At 46.0% G+C, this 14,741-nt stretch overlaps 1 pseudogene; it reads right to left on the bottom strand.

Moving 5' to 3' along the window:
• Positions 1-550: 550 nt before the first annotated feature.
• Positions 551-1,135, bottom strand: LOC119350311 (annotated as a pseudogene).
• Positions 1,136-14,741: the final 13,606 nt, after the last annotated feature.

Here is a 14,741-nt window from a genome sequence, read left to right as displayed (position 1 = left end):
AAAGGAAAAATATAAAAACAGACTCCAAGGTGAGAACACCCACTTCCTACATCAAGCTAAAAAAGAAAGCATTAGGACTCTTCTTATTACACATAGAGAAACAGAAACTACAACATATACACATCGGAGAACACGAGGCTAAACAAAAGTAATTGAAAGGGTGTTACTTACCAAAGCTCGTTTTACAGGTTCGGTGCAGCTCCTCCTTAACTTGCCATGCGCCTTGAAGATGTCCCCAATATCTCGTGTTTGGTCTGCATTGCTCCTCTGCATGTTTGCACTCGTGGTTTTAAAATCTCAACATGGCAAGAAAAATATAGTACTACTCACGCATCTTGTGGGCAACATTAAAGCACTCATCTGCCATGTTAGAGAATCTCCAAAAGAAGCGCAACACGCGGCGTGTTAAAAAGCATTTACAACGTCGGAATAGCCAGTTTTTGCAGGCCCGGAGTGCTGAGATAGAGAAGTAGAGATAGAGAGTAGAGAGTAGAGATATAGATAGGTCTCAACATAGATATATCATAGATAGATAAAAACGATAGTTTAACTACTCCTCGTCGTCCGACTCCTCCTCGGTGATGTCCGACTCCAACATCTCAATGTAGGCGTCAAGATACTGATCGTCGTCGGAGTCCCAGGGCAACGCTGCTCCTTGCTTCATGTTGAATTGACCGTCCGCTTTCCGCGTACGCTTGTCCTTGCGATAGGCGGCTCGCTCTGCCCTCCTCTTCTCCCTCTCTGCCCTCCATCGCACATAGACCTCGCGCTCGTTGATGTTGTCCTGTAGGAAGCATTGGCGCCATAGTGCCATGGCTTCCTCATCCATCTCGGCGATGCTGAGACGGTGCTCCCGCCTCCGGTTGTTGCGACGATCCTCGTCGGTGATAAGCCGCGGCGGAGGCGCGAGCTCCTACGCCCGCTCCCGCATCATCACGTTGGGGAAGTTCAATGTTCTATGAGGCCATCGGAGGCGCCACACCGCCATGTCATACACATGGGAATCCTCGTGAGCGGTGTCGAAACTGTTGAGGCCCAGGCGCATCCCGCGGAACCGGATCTCGATGGAGAAGCCGCAGGAAGGGCGCGCACGGACGCCGGGGTATCCGCAAGTTTCCCGGTGATGTGGCGGCATGGTGGCGCGGTGGCAGCGAGGCTAGAAACAGTAGGGAGAGTGCGGTGGAGAGGCACAGATCAGGGAGAGAGCAGTGGCAAGGCACAGAGCGGTGGGAGGGCATTGGATTTTATAAAGAGCGTCGGACGCCGTGCACCAAAACTGGCGCGCGCCGGCTGCTTTTTCCCGCGCACGCGATCCTTTCCTGATCTCCCTGCTATCTCTACTCTCTTCTCTACTCTTATATTTATTTTATATTTATATTTATATCTACTCTTATAAAAAACAGAGTTGGTGATGATGGTGTGCCTGTCATCCTGCAATATAGGTCGTCCGATTATATCTCACGGATAGGAAGGAAACTATGGCAATTTTGCAAAAAGATACTCACAACCCTCTCCACATTTGCAAATAAGGCCTTACCTCATTCATCATGTTCTCCCACAAGATAAACTACTCATACAAATGCATCTTGATGTTCCGTGCAACGCATGGGCATCTTGTTAGTTCTAAAAAACTTTCCATCATTTGCCACACTACTGGTTGCAGATGAAGAACCTACCCAAGCACAACGCGATACAGGAACGATGCACAATTACAAGGTGATATTCTGTTGGACACTGGAGGCTATAACCAATTTATTTTACGGGAACAATAGCAACCAGGAAATTTGAAGGGTAGGTATGATCAAAATTGGAACTGCACATGTACTGCTAAGAGATTCAATACACACATTACCAATCGAGGAGGAGTACGATGGTCGCGGCGGCCTTTGTGCATCATGGTTGGCAACGAGAGTCAGTTCATGGTCCATGACGGTGGTGCTTCTGAGCTTGGCGTCAGCTTCCGGGAAGCAGATCCGAGACCGTGGAAGACGGTGCCGGGGAAGAGGCTCCGTGTACGACGACGATGGTGGACTGGCTCCAGTGCGGCCTATGACATCATCGATGAGTTAGATGCGCTATGGTAGACGAGTGTGCTGATGTAGAAGGGGAGGAGCACGAAGGCTGCGGTGCCGTGGAGAAGTCTATTTTGCGGTGGGGATAGAAAATGAGAAGTATTCAGGTGTACTACTCTGGATGCCAGGGTGGGGTTGGCTGGGTATGGTGAACCTGAAGTTACCAAAACAGCCCCCTACCAAGCGTCATCTGTTGGCCTGTTCCGAAGGGTATGATGGTAACTTCACACTGTTTGAATCAAGGTTGCAGGAGATTTTCCTGCCGACCTCAAAATTTTGTGACACTGAACTCCCCGTGTAGAGTGTTGGGTGATTGGGCTAAGCAACTAGCGAGTAGTACTAGTAGTTAGTAGTACTAGTAACTACTAGTACTCCCTCCGTTTTTATTAACTCTGCATATTAGGTTTGACAGAAGTCAAACTTCCTAAAGTTTGACCAAGTTTATAGAAAACTATAAACATTTACCATAACAAATATGTATGATGTGAAAGTACATTCAATAATGAATCTAATGGTATTTATTCGTTATTGTATATGTTAATATTTTTGTTTATAAACTTTGTGAGAGTTTACAAAACTTGACTTTGACCAATGCTAATACACAGACTTAAATAAAAACGTTGGGAGTACACATTTGTTTTCTTAGTTTGTAGTGAATTAATCATTTGTTGTAATCGTGAAATAAATAATTAGGCTACTGACTTCGAATGTAATGGTCTATACAATTCAATAGTTAGAATCATTGTTGAATTCCAAGATGTATATGAGGTCTATAGTACTTCACAATATGCTCAAACTCACATAATCCCAGTCAAATGAAAATCTAAATGCATTTCATAGTTATTACTTTGTAGGATGCAACAAAACCAACCATAACTTGACATCATCCATTATAAAAGCAACATTTTGAACTCATCCCAATGTGCGAATGAAACGTGTAGAGAGAGCTTGCAAAGATGGAGCAGATATGGCGGGAAAGGTTGTATGTATGTGGGAGAGAGAGTAGGAGACAAACCTAACAAGAGAGATAGAGATAGAGAGAGAAAGATAGAGGAAGAAGTTAGGTCTGTGAGAAAGATGGAGACATGTAATATACGTGAGATGCGTGTGCATCCGGATTTTGTACACGTGGAAGGAGAAGAGATAACAAGTTTGATGAGAGAGCTGAAAAACATGGACGAGAGGGGAAGGATCTTGTGGATTGAGGGATTGATAATTTTGTGCGGGAGAGAGAGGGATTGGTAATTTTGTGTGGGAGAGAGAGAGGGGGGGGAGGACTCAGTCAGCCGTCGTCACATCATCCTGCTTCCGAATGGCCCTGCATTCTCTAGTGCAGTGTGGTCTTTGATCTCCTCGATGCCCTCTTTGAAGATTGAGGTGGTGTGCATGTTGGGGTGCAGAGAAGCACAAGCAAGAGTGGTTGCCATATAACCATGGATGGGGATGAATTGTGTGCTCGGGGGAGGGGGAGTGTGTGTGCAGTGTGTTTGTGTGTGTGTGTGTGTGTGTGTGTGTGTCTGTGTGTGTGTGTGTCAGATATTGAGAGAAATCAAACCTATGGAGAGAATGTGTGTGTATGTGACGGAAAGCTACATGCTAAATAGGGTTTTCACGAAGAGATTGTGCGTGCGAGATTGAGAGCAATGTGCGGGCCTTGAGGTGGGCAGGGGTTGGGGTGAGAGTGTCAAAATGTGTGCGTTGATGCATGTGTTACATGCGATCATGCGAGGGACGGATGAATCGAGAGAGATGGTTGTACTATTATGGATGCTCCCCCCCCTCTCTCTCTCTCCCTCTCTCTCTCTCGCACACACACAAGTACAAATAGAAGACCGTTCACTCATGTATACACAACGTATCGGCATCTCTCTATGTCTCACTCATGCATGATCATTTGCACATTCACACCTCTCTATGTCTCTATCACACGCACACCGTCTCCACATTGCCCTTCCGCCACAACACACATATACACACATACACATGCTCTCTCTCTGTCACACGCAAAATCAGTATTAAAAAAACTAGGGTGCACCTAAAATGTCCAAATCCAAATAAACACAAACTGAAGCTAAATTTAAATATATGGAAATACTGTAGCATGAAGAACTTTTCGAGGAAAAAAAGTTGAGTAATATTCGGGGATTGTCTTCACACACACAAATAGGTTCGGTGGATGTCATTCGATCGTGACACAGTGACGCACCGTTCGATCGACCGCGCGGCCACGGTGCGCAAGCTTCCACAGGATTCGTATCGTTGTTGTGGTAACTAATATAAGCACTGCCACAGTCTAATGTTTACGTGTACTAATACAGTGTTCTTTTAAGTTTGACCAACCCTATATAAAACTAAACTAAGCTCCCATACGCGCACTCATCAATATGCCGCCGCCTCCATTGCACATGCCAGTGCCTGCCTGCTCCGGCCAACCATTTCTCGCCCATCACCGCCGTGTCTCCGCCATCCCTGTGCCATGAAGCTGAAGGCTTGCCCGCTCACATCATTTGCAGTCCCTCCTTGCGATGCTGCCGCACTGCCAAGCACACGAGCAGCTAGTGGAGCCGCGTCTATGCACTTAGTGTACGAAGAGGAGGACGAGCGCGTGCTCCAGCATGCCGGCGAGGAGGAGCTAGCGTGTCATTGTCGTCTCCGCCCGCGCGGAGGATGCACGCATGGTGGCTATTATGGCGGAAGCCGGTCGCTCCCGGGCCGAGTGCGGACATTGAATCTACCTCCGAGACCTTCCATGCCATGTGGATCCTGCAATCTGAAGGAGCAATTTGGTTTAGTTGACTCTTGTGAGCCATTGGATGCAACATGGATGGCCAGCAGGGCTTCTTCAACCTTTGAAATTGATGCACTGTTCATCTTCTCTCTCAGGCATCGAGCCGCCAGCCCGCCACACACCTAACCGCCTATCGCCGCTGCCCCGCCCTCCCCTGAACCGCCTGCCACCACCATGCTCCCCCACCCCCGCCATCCGTTTAACCCCGGGCATGATCCATTTTTTCGGCGAACTGCATTCCACACCCAACACTCATAAGATAGATCATGGGCACCCTGCCACCTTAATATAGATACTGGGGTAGCTTCTCTGCCATCTTCTTCCTTCGCTCCGTCAAACTTCTTTCACAGATTGACTGAACCAAATTATACTACTAGTATGTACATATTAAGTACAGTAGGAACATGAAGATACGAGCAGTAGTACCAACTACAAGAAGAACAGTAGTAAGACATACTAGTACTACTATACATACTAAAGAGTTCAAATAATGAGAGAGAACATAAACATAGTTCTACTGGGGGCTCAGCACAACACACCCCTGAAATAGAACTAAGCAACTAGTCAGCTTGACACTGCAGTAGAACCAGCATGAGCAATGGCATTGCCACCTTACTCAGAGTCCGAGTCCACGTCCTTGACTTCATCCTCGTCCCTATTCCTCTTCCTATTCGCCAATGCTTCTTTGCTTGAACCGGACATTGGGCTCTGCTTCTTCATCCAACCCTTGTAGATATTTAAACAAAGGTAGGCATCCATTGCTACGTATAGGATCTGATCTTCATCTATTGTCTTCGACTCCCATGCATGATGAAACTCGTGGTGAGGTTCCTTCAGCTGAGCGTATGAAGGATCAATCATGGCTGCTACCAGGGTCAGCATTGAAGGCTGAGAGGAGTGCACCAGGCTTGCCTTCTGGAGATCGAAGGGCTGGACTACAACGAGTCCTATCCGACCCAGGACACTCGTGTCGTTCCTAAAGTATAAAGTAACGAATTTCACTCTTTCGTCCTTGAGGAAGTTCTTAAAATCCTGGCACTCAATGTCGGCATGGCATATGTGGTAGACCAAGCACACATTATGTACGCAAACCTGGATCACACGGGCTTCTTCTTCTCTACCTATTTTAGAATCTTCTCGCTTTCTAGGACTATGGTGTACTCAACATCTAGCCCAACGACCCACTCATCCTTTGAACTTTTGAACATGCGCAGGAAGCTAGCAAGGCATGCTTCCACCCTGGCGGATCTACGGGTGTAGATGACGATGAACTCATCGCCAGTGATGGCTCTAACCAGGTACTCAGCGGCGATCATGGAGATTTGGGAGGCCATGGATTTTGGAGGAGGGTTAGGAGAAGTTGAACTGGTGTAATGTGAAAGGACGGGACGACTGTGAGCGAATAGTTGTAAGGTAGAAGACGGGGATGAGTAGGGCGTGCAAACAGCGTGGGGTTGTTGTCTTGCCCGGTGGATAAACGGCTGCGTGCCCCCAAAGAGTTCTCGAGTACTATGCGGGACCCACTAGATGTCATGTCTACTAGACCCATATCATAGGCCTAACGGTATAGCTTTTTCATGTTGCCATGCCATGCCGATGCGTGGATGTAACTTCACTTAATTTCGTCAACCGTTGCGCCTCCCACGAACTTCATCTCCCTCGCTCGGTCGTGCCCTTTGAGACTCCGGACGGCTATAAATGAGCATTTTTTTGCCTACTCTGGATGAATGATACTCCCTCTGGTCCTTTTTACTCCGTGTAAGATTTGTGTCAAGTCAAAGTTTGCAAAGTTTTTGACCAAATTTATACTAAAATATCAATATCTACAATACCAAATATATATTTTATGAAACTACGTTTTATAATGAGTATAAAAATATTGATTTGACATCGTGAATGTTGATACATTTTTATATAAGTTTGGTCAAAGTAGAGGAAAGTTGACTTCAGACAAAACTTATATGCACAATGCAGACTAGTTCCTCCGTCCAGGTGCGTGCCATGTCCTATCTAGTCACCACAAAAACGTTAGCTATTAGAGTACTACTACCTCCCTTCTAGTTTAAAGGGCTCGATTAAAAAAAATCACCTACTCTTACCAAGATAGAGGCGGTGGAATAGTTTTTGTAGTCTGCAAAAGTACTCAATTAATGCGCTCGTTCTTCACAAAAAATGTGTTTACCAATGCATTATCGCGTTGCATGCATGCATGAACACTAGTAAATGACAAAGATTTTTACATGCACTAGCAAGACGCCCGTGCGTTGCACGGAACATCAAGATGCATTTGTATGAGTAGTTTATCTTGTGGGAGAAAAGAATGAACGAGGGAAGCCTTATCTGCAAATGTGGAGAGGAGTGTGGGTAAATTTTCATAGTTTCCTTCCTATCCGTTAGATATAGACCGGACGACCTATATTGCAGGATGGCAGGCACACCATCATCACCAACTCTGCTTTTTATAAGAGTAGAGATTAGTTAATATTCTCTTTAGGCTACTCATAGTGGAAAGTATAATATACTAGTATCATGTGCATGATACTAGTGTCTGATACGGGACTACCTTTATAGTGCCATGCATGACACAAAGTAGCATAGTATTTAACATGATACGGTATCTACCTATGTTACTCTAACCTCCCTCTCTTTAATTCTTTGCCACATCAGCATGTTTGCTATTCTTGTGTGCATGATACCAGCTAAGATACCACCACTATGGCCAGCCTTAATCATTGCATGTAATAATTTAGTGCACCTTGAAATCTGAACACGTGTGGGGCGTGTATGTTTTTAGTGACTTGAGACTATACCTAGCCTGACATGCAAGATGACTTATTATGCACCATTCCCCATACCTGCAGGAAGCCCGTTCGTCTCCAAATCTTTTCCTCTCCATGTGTGAAAACAATCTGCCTGCTTGACTCTGCTCTCCCTCCGGCGGTCCCACCACTCCACCCCATGTGGAAAAAATCTGCATGCATGACTCTCCTCCCCCCGTGCTCATCCAATCCATTGTGACCAGCAATATTTCCACCCCTTCCCTACCCCATAATTTACACAATAAATATGCCCACGTAGTTGTTATGTTAATCATGCAACATATCTTATGTAGGTGTGCCATTGCTCGCTATAAATACTGCGCCTCCCACAGCATTCGGAAGAACGCTCACATTCATCGCTATCTCCTCCCCCTCCCTCTCACGTCGACCACCATGGCATCGCCCCTCCCAAGCCCTAGGCGCCCCTCGCTGCACTGCGCGGACAGTCACGCGTTGTCGTTCCGTTCCTTGCCGCCACTAGTCGAGGAGGACGCGTCGGTGTTCCGCTACTCGCCGTGACGCATCGAGGTGGATGCGTCGGCCCAGTCTCGTCAGTACACGCGTCGGAGGACTCGTCGCCTCCTCGCTACGAGGAGAACGCTGCGCCGCCCGCCGAGCCCCCCTAGCCTTGAGGCTTTGGAAAGAAATGGATGTCGCCTTGTGGGAGGCTTTGCCTCTGGCAGAGCGCGCAAAAATAGAGGCGGAGAAGAAGGCCGAGGAAGAGAAGCGCACCACGAGGCATGCTGCCTGGCAGGCCTATGTTGCATCCGAGAGGGTCAGGCAATTGTCTCTTTGGCAGAAGGCTCATGCGAGAGCCGTGAGGGTGGCAGAGGACGCCCGTGCCAAAGCCCTGAGTGTGGTCGAGCCCAAGCGTCTCATCTATGCTTGGTAGTATGTGGACCGGGTGCACGCTTCTAGCAAGGAGGAGTACCTGTTGGCGCCGGATCACCACACCAGTGAGATCCCGCTCGCTCGCCGGCAAGCCGGCAATCAGCACCTCGCGGGTTGCGAGGTTGAGGAAGAGGCGTTGTGTCGGCGAGCTGGGAAACGGCCGCGCGCCAGGACACTCGTGGCGCGCCGCAAGCACTACTGCGAGCACCGTGGCTTTTATTAGGAATAATTTAGTTTCATAAGGCGATCTCATTAGTTTTGGGACGCAAATGATAAATCCCGAATGTTCGGGAATTATTAGCGTCCTTAATTAAGTATATCAAAGGAAAAGTTTGGAAACCTTGTGTATCCATACATATTTTGTAAGTATGTGCATATAGGACAAACTTTACTATATACTATCACACTACACATCTCTCTCTATATATGCTTGCAGACTGTGCTACTACTATTACTTATGTACGTGCAAATGCATGTTTTAGCATTACGATGCGATTTTTGTAAAAGTAAGAAAACAACACAAGTCAAGCTTGTGAAACGACTCAATGCAAAACAAATGCAAAAGTGCTCATTTGATTGTCTACTTTTAGCTTCCTTCTCTGTGGTTATTTCTCTATCATACTTTGTACAGAGTATCTCACTGTTCGGGAAGGCATGCAAATTCCCAAACTGCTTCCTACACCCTGTATCAAATTTTTTTCCTAACAAGTTGTGCCGTGCAATTGGAATTCCAACTTGAGTACTACTACTAGGAGTACCAGGGGCCAGTTCTTTTAGGCCCTTAGATAATAATCCCATAACTACTACCTCCGTCCTAGTTTATTGGTCTCCATTGTAATCTGTGTAAAATTTTGACCATAAATTAAACTAATGAAATGTTTATGCATGTTACATGCACTAACATTTTATCAGTTTTGGTCAAAATTTAGGAAAAATTACAATGGTGACGAATAAACCAGGATGGAGGCACTAGTAGTTTAGAAGCCCAAATAAATGAGTGAGGCGTCTTATGTTACTCTCCACTGTGACTAGTCTTATGGGAACAACTGGGGAAGAGACGGCTTATGTTTTTAAGACGCCAATAGAACTGGCCCTAGGAGTAGTAGCTAGGGATACTAGGAGTAGTAGCTAGGGATCGAGTGTGCGAGATGAACCAGAGAAAGTAAATGCAGACAGATGAAATGCAAAAAAGACGGAGGGATGTGATGGTTGCTTGTCCATTTATTTTACCAGGCCACTTATTACTTGTAGTGGTGAGGTTTTGTGATATGACGGCTTTACTGCCGTGCCACGAGCGGGGTGAGACTCCCGTGCAGTGCCGCCTTCTAAACTAGTACTACCTCGGTCGTAGTTTATTAGACCCCCATTGAATTTGACTGAAGATTTAACCGACAAAATGTTAGTGCATGTCAACAAAAACTATAACGTTGGATTCATATTTGAACATAGTTTTCAATGATAATTTTTGGTGACATGCATGAGCATTTATCGTACTATATATAATGTTAGTTAAATTTATGGTCGTACTAATATATAGCGAGGTGCCCGTTCGTTGCACGGAACAATGAAATACATTGATCGGGGAGTTGTTTATTTTGACAAAGGATGTGGGGGTCATCTCATGTGTAACGAGTATCGATAGGTTTCTTCGGATATTTTTTCTTCTCTAGAGCTCACAAACATCTGGGTGAAGTAGATAAAAAAATTATCTTTTGCAAACAAAAGCGTTCAACTATTCAACCTGCATCCAATACTTGTGAAGAAATAACACTTATTGTGCTTTGCATGAAATGATCTTTAAGAATTAGTTTTTCAGTATCGATTGTTATACGTGTTGGCTACAGATGACATGGCACTTTCATATAGTCAACAGTTGGCTATACTATGAAGTATTAACCATGCTCTTATACACCTAGACGGAGGGATTATATCAGGATAACTTGGAAGGGGGCAGAGGAGATGTAAGAAATGGTTCATCATAAGTCTATCACCAGTACTGTAGTAAAAATTCTCAGTTAATCTCATAAATGGAAAGCGAGAACTCTAATGTAGCAAAATCATACATGAAAGATTCAAGACTAAACCATAAATGGGTACACTTTTATTCAAGTGCGATACTCTAATAGAGCAAGATCATGCATGGAAGGTTCTATACTATAAATAAGAAGTCTCCACTTAGATAGCGGATTACATTGAGCAAAGACTAATGATCAACATTTAACTTGGTAATGTATATGTCCAGGTGAACCTCCTTGGAGTCCCCGTGCACCATCTTGGGGGGAAATCATACCATGCGTCTTCCATGTCCAAATCGGCAGGAACAGAGCAGCTCGTCCCAGTCCCAGTCAGCGTGATGGAGGCGGTGTGGGCGCCCACGTACCTCTGAGGGGCAGTAACAGTGAGCACGCATCTGTACATCCTCCTCATGTTAGTGTCAGCGTCAGCCGCGTTGCCCCTGACACACACTACAGAGGTGGGGCGGCGGCCTGCGCGGGCCTCTCCAGTGACCACGATCAAGAGGAAGACGCTGCCGTCCTCCTCTGAGACTAGTAGGCGACGGTGATCCTCTCCGGCACAGCAAACCAGTAGCACGTCTCATACTTGATGTTCACCGCCGTGGGCCAGTAGTGATCGACGGATGGTTGTGTCAGGTGATGCAAGAGGCTCGCTGGTGAGCCCCAAAACGGTGACGTGCACTCATAGCAGTAGACCCAGGGCACCTTGGAGGCATCGACCAGGTCATCCATGAAACAGGAGTGGCTGTAGGGGACGTTGCACCAGTTGAATATATGAGCAAGTTACTATGAGATTTAATCCTAATAAGCACAAAATAAATCATGATAGCTATAACAGAGATTAAACTAATCATGTGGACTAGTATAGTAGATGAATAGATCGAATCTAGGACACAGACTAGAAACATGAAGTCTACCATGATTTCGAACATGAAGGAAAGAAACACATACGATACAACGGGAGCAGCACCGTTGGCGTTGAGGTTGTCACCCATGTCGTTGAGGAAGAGGTTGCCGAGGTAGGGGAAGAAGTCGTCGTCGGTGAAGTCGTTGTTGTCAGTAGTCGCGCAAGTGCGCTCCCCAAATTCCAACAGCGCCCGCCGAATGGAGCGCAGGAGGGAGTGGCTCTGGGGGACGTTGCGGCCGCAAAATGGAGCGCGGGAGTAGCACACGAAGCAGTAGATGCTGCTCCTCCCTAGTCTCTATCTCTATTCTTATCTCTATCTCTACTCTCTACTCTACTCTTATAAAAACTGAGTTGGTGATGATGGTGTGCCTACAATCTTGTAATATAGACCATCTGATCTATATCTGACGGATAGAAAGCAAACTATGGCAATTTTACAAAAGATACACGCACCTCTCTCCACATTTACAGATAAGGCCTTGCCTCGTTCATCCTTATCTCCCACGACCTCATTTCTAAGCCATTAAAAAAGGAAGTCTCTGGAACAATCTGGCAAGGTGGCCGCTGTCGGCACCGTCCATCCCCATACCTTCGCCCAGTCCGACCACCAGTCACCACCACGCCCCACTCCTCCTCACCTTATCTCTCATCTTTCTCGAGATATCATTTTTTTGATGAAATTCTCGAGATACCATTTTTCCGATAAAATTCTTGAGATATCATTAGTTTTTACACATGGGATTACTCAAGCATGGGTCAATGACAATAGGTGTTTTGTAAAAAAAATGCATTTTGATGTTCCATGCAATGCACGGGCATCTTGCTAGTTTTTTGCATATAATTCCGAACACCACGTAGACACGGTCTTTGACCATTTTACAACTATGTTAGTATCATTGTTAGTGGTCAGCCGGTGCAAGTTATAGCCCCGGGTGTTTTAACCTTTTTTTAGTAATGATATCTGGCGATTGTTCAGCACGAGTTCAATCCTGGCGAATCCCACGTAACTGTCAGATTTCCATCCAATGGTGGTCTATTTTTACACCATAGTATTTGATAAAACCGCCACCCCTACACACGTACTGTAACTGGATCACAGGAGTTTGCAACTGCCATGTCTCCTAGCGAACGTTTGCCGGGGATTAGAGTTAGCACCAATGGCGGTTCATAGTCATTCCACACTTGGGCATTGAAGTTTGTAACTATTTTAGATTAGAATATACTACTCCTCCGGTGCTAGTAGTAGAGCAGAGTCCTACTCCACTACTCTATATGCAAACTAGGGCATAGTAGTAGGTACTATAGGGAGTACTAGTACTGTGATCACTCAAGCAAGTTGTCTGGCATCGATATGACCCAACACTGCAGGTATGTGTCTCGTAAGTCAAGCGGCATGCTGTAGTCATCATCACCTGTCCACTTCCTGCAGCACATATTAGCTTCTCCATCTTTGTTCACACATAATCGTCCAATCTTCCATCCCCACTCGCCTCCCCCTCTTCCGAAACCCAAGCACTAACAATGGCAGAATCGAGCAGTGTCTGCCGAAAGAGTGGCTAGAATTCACTCCACATAGAGGTAATCAAGCTCATTGTTTCGCGTGTGGACAATCTCAGTACCATGTCGCTCGCCGCGTGCTCGTCGAGGCAGTACCGTTTAATCAAAGCCCTTAGGCCGGAGCTTTTTAAGCCAACTCCTTGCTTGCTGATGCCGCCTGATCTTCAGAAATGCCATGTCATGTAGCATAACAATCGTAGGTGGCAAGCATCAACCCCTTGACTGCGATCCGATCCCCGTCACCCTCAACTACATTAACGATATGTACTGGGTCGGCATGAACACGTCTTGGATGGTGCTCACCGACGGTCGCGACAGCTGAACGCTCGTGGAGGTCTACACCCGGCGATTGATCCCCCTTCCTTTGATTAACACTTCACTGCTTTGGCACCGCGGCCTAGAATACTTGGAATCTTACAGTAGCCAACATGATAACAAGTTTAATTTTCTCAAGATTGTAATCTGCCAACTTCCCACAAGTTCTCCGAATTATAAAGACTTGAGGCTAATTGCATTCTTCAACCGATGTCTCGCCTATCTGACACGTCACTACGGTAAGTGGATAAATCTGTACGTCCATCGCAGGATCATACATCCTCCATGGTTCTCTGATACCATTGAACACAAGGGCTTCATTTATGCTGTCGACTCCTTCTGTGGAAGGACGTATTGCTGGCCTACTCCAGTCATCGCTAGAAACGGCTGTTATAGCAATATGTTACTTTCCTATGATATCATGATGGCTTGCTTATATTATTGTCAACACTAAAAAAATATTCATGCTCATAACATGCTGTTCTTAAGATTGACTATAGTAAGAACCCTTTTTTATTTGACTGCAACTTGATATGATGTTGTAGGCCACCTGGTGTCCCTTCCCTTCCCAATCCCATAACCTTTCAAAGAGAAGCGGCATGGCAGTTGCAGATGGTTCCTGGCTCGATCAAACGATGGCAAACAATTGATGATCGTTCGCACGTACCGGACATGTTGTTTTCTGGAATACAATCACAGTCACTACAAGGTCTTTGAGCAGGATCCCAGCTTCTCTCGGCCTTCAGGAATTTTTTATTGGAGGCTGGTAAGTAGCCTTGGTACACGCTCTCTGTTTCTCGACAGAATTATCCGATTAACCAGGAAATAACCGACGGCAAGGATCATGATGGCAGCGCGGTTTCGTTCATCAGGCAAAGTTGTGTGTTCATAGCGTACCATGCATCTCTGCATGCACCATACCCTGATATGTGCCGCCACGCTCTACAGCCCAAAGTAGGAGAGAGGGTCGCAAGTATCACTTGGTTCAAGCTGTCAGCCAATCTCCACAGCTTAATAAATAATAACGTCTAACTGAGCCAGTTTGTTAGACGCGTACACTTGGTGTAGTAGGATCATACACTTGTTCTTTTTTGGTAGCCCTTTTGTATTGATGGCTTATGTTCGGTTTGGAAGAGAGAGTTGCGTGTGTACTCTTCTGGCCTGCTTACTGCTTCTATGGCACCCCCAGCCATGGTTGCTACTGCTGCAGTTTTCAATATACAATCAGTAGTATATTTCATCTGTTGGTTGAATACATGTGTTGTTAGAACGACAAACACAATTTTTTGGAAGCCGTTGCACGGTCCGATCCTTTAGTGCCCCGTACTGTACATAGCGCATACTATTTTTGGTACGGAACACATTTTCCACTTGTCG

The sequence above is a fragment of the Triticum dicoccoides genome, chromosome 1B (assembly GCF_002162155.2).
Source record: "Triticum dicoccoides isolate Atlit2015 ecotype Zavitan chromosome 1B, WEW_v2.0, whole genome shotgun sequence".
In the NCBI taxonomy this organism is placed as follows: Eukaryota; Viridiplantae; Streptophyta; class Magnoliopsida; order Poales; family Poaceae; genus Triticum; species Triticum dicoccoides.
This window is presented reverse-complemented; position numbering and strand designations above follow the sequence as displayed.